The sequence below is a fragment of the Salvia splendens genome, chromosome 15 (genome assembly GCF_004379255.2).
Source record: "Salvia splendens isolate huo1 chromosome 15, SspV2, whole genome shotgun sequence".
Classification (NCBI taxonomy): Eukaryota; Viridiplantae; Streptophyta; class Magnoliopsida; order Lamiales; family Lamiaceae; genus Salvia; species Salvia splendens.
This window is the reverse complement of record NC_056046.1, coordinates 29456374-29458707: the sequence shown is the minus strand read 5'-3', so window position 1 is coordinate 29458707 and position 2334 is coordinate 29456374. Positions and strand designations below refer to the sequence as shown.

General features: G+C 39.7%; 1 pseudogene; it reads left to right on the top strand.

The window, feature by feature from the left end:
* The first annotated feature begins 203 nt into the window (after positions 1 to 203).
* LOC121766990 lies at positions 204 to 1887 on the top strand (annotated as a pseudogene).
* The last annotated feature ends 447 nt before the right edge of the window (positions 1888 to 2334 follow it).

Sequence of the window (2334 nt, the reverse complement as noted above, 5' to 3'; positions counted from 1 at the left end):
GCATTACAATATCACACCCCGAACTCAATAATAACTCATTACTCGTCGTATGCCTCAACCAATATACGTAAACCTAATACAAGTCTAAATTAATCTCAAGGCTATTTGCATCCAATTCCTCACTTCCCTCTATAAAGTTGCAAGCCCAATCTTAGAGCTTACGTACACATTAGCTCATAGATTCAAACATGGTAAACTCTAACATGAAAGTAGAAACAAGATTTAGCAATGAACTTCCCTCGTTAATAGCAATAGCTTTATGTTTAGTTTCACTAAGATTTTTTATACTCAAATCAATTAACAAAAGTTCGACGGTGCCGCCACTTCCACCGGGCCCCACCTCCTACCCGATCGTCGCAAGCCTGCCGGAAATGCTTTGGAAGAAGCCCGCATTCCGTTGGATACACAATGTCATGAAGCAACTCAACACGGAGATTGCCTGCATCAAGTTAGGCCGCGTCAACGTCATCACCGTCTCTTCTCCGGAACTCTCTATCGAGTTCTTGAAGAAGCATGACAGCGTCATTGCCTCCCGGCCCGACGTCTCTTCGGCCCGCCTCGTCAGCAATGGATACCTTTCACCTTCCCTCTCACCCTCCGGTAACCAGTGGACGAAAATGAGGAGGGTGCTGGTGTCGGAGGTGCTCACAAATGATGTGTTCAGACTGCTCCATGCAAAACGATTAGAGGAAGCCGATCATCTCGTGAGATTTGTATATAATTAATGCATCAATCCACATAAAAGTGGAGTTGTGAACTTGAGAGATGTAACTAGGCATTACTGTGGCAATGTGATAAGGAAGATGGTGTTCAGCGAAAGGTTTTTCGGCTCGGGAATGGATGACGGAGGCCCGGGAATTGAATAGAGAGAACATGTAGATGGATTATTCACCATTCTTTCATGTCTCTACGGATTCGCTATTGCTGATTTTTTGCCGTGGTTGGTGGTTTTTTGATTTGGATGGAAATAAAAAAGATGATCACAGATGCCATCAAGAATGTAAGAAAATACCACGATCAAGAAATCGAAAAGAGAATGGAGATGTGGAAGCTAGGACTTAAGAGCGAGGATAATGATATTCTTGGTATTTTGATAAACCTCAAGAACTCACAAAATAGGCCCCTATTGTCAATTCGAGAGATAAAAGCAGTCATTCTTGTAAGTATTTATTTGGCCATAGTTGTTGATTAAAATCTTGTAATATATTATTATGACTTCATCATGGGAATAATATGATGTTGATTTTATAGGAAATGATGTTGGCAACAATTGATAATCCATCAAATGCAGTTGAGTGGACTATGGCAGAGATGATCAATCAACCCGACATTCTTGCTAAAGCATGTGAGGAGTTGGACCGAGTTATAGGTAAGAACAGGCTCGTTCAAGAATCAGATTTGTGGAAACTAAATTACGTGAAGGCTTGTCTAAAAGAGTCATTTAGAATCCACCCGGTATCACCATTTACTTTGCCTCACATTTCAAGCAAAAACATTGTCATGGGTGGCTATTTCATCCCAAAGGGTAGTCATGTGGTGCTTAGCCGCCCTGGCCTAGGTCGAAACCCTAGGATTTGGGATGAGCCTCTCCGGTTCAAGCCAGAACGACACATTGTTGATGAAGTCTCAAATGTCTCGCTTGTGGATCACGATTTGCGTATTTTGTCATTTAGTACCGGAAGACGAGGGTGCCCCGCCATTGAGCTTGGTTCTACCACAACAACCATGCTTTTGGCTAGACTTATTCAAGGTTTTAGCTGGAAGCAACCACTTGATACCAGTACTATTGACTTGGCTGAGTCTAAACATGACTTATCATTGGCTAAACCCTTGATTGCTCATGCAGTGCCTCGGTTAGACTCACAAATTTATCTTCAACATGTGTGAAAATAATAAAAGTAATAATATATGCTTGTATTTGTATTATATTGTTGTATGTATTTATTTGAGGTATTTGTTGTGAAATAATTTGTACACTAAATTAAGTCATTAGACTATGAAATATTATGACACATGATCATGCATGATGATGGTGGTTTAGAAATATGTCGTACATAATTGGTTTTAAAGTTCATATTGAGTGATATAGCTATTTTTAAGATAGGAGGATTGAATTGTTGTAGTATATAACTCGGACATATGATACATGCCCATAACTCGAGAATGTTGTGTTTCATCAACAGTGCATGGTTTACGTAATGAAATATGTTTTTGCAAGTTTATCGTCAAGCTCCAATAAATTGATCTTTACATATACCTATTCCCACACACTCACCTATTGTTGGTTCTGTAAATTTAGCACGAGAAATGTTAGTAATCGACGAAAAACAATAA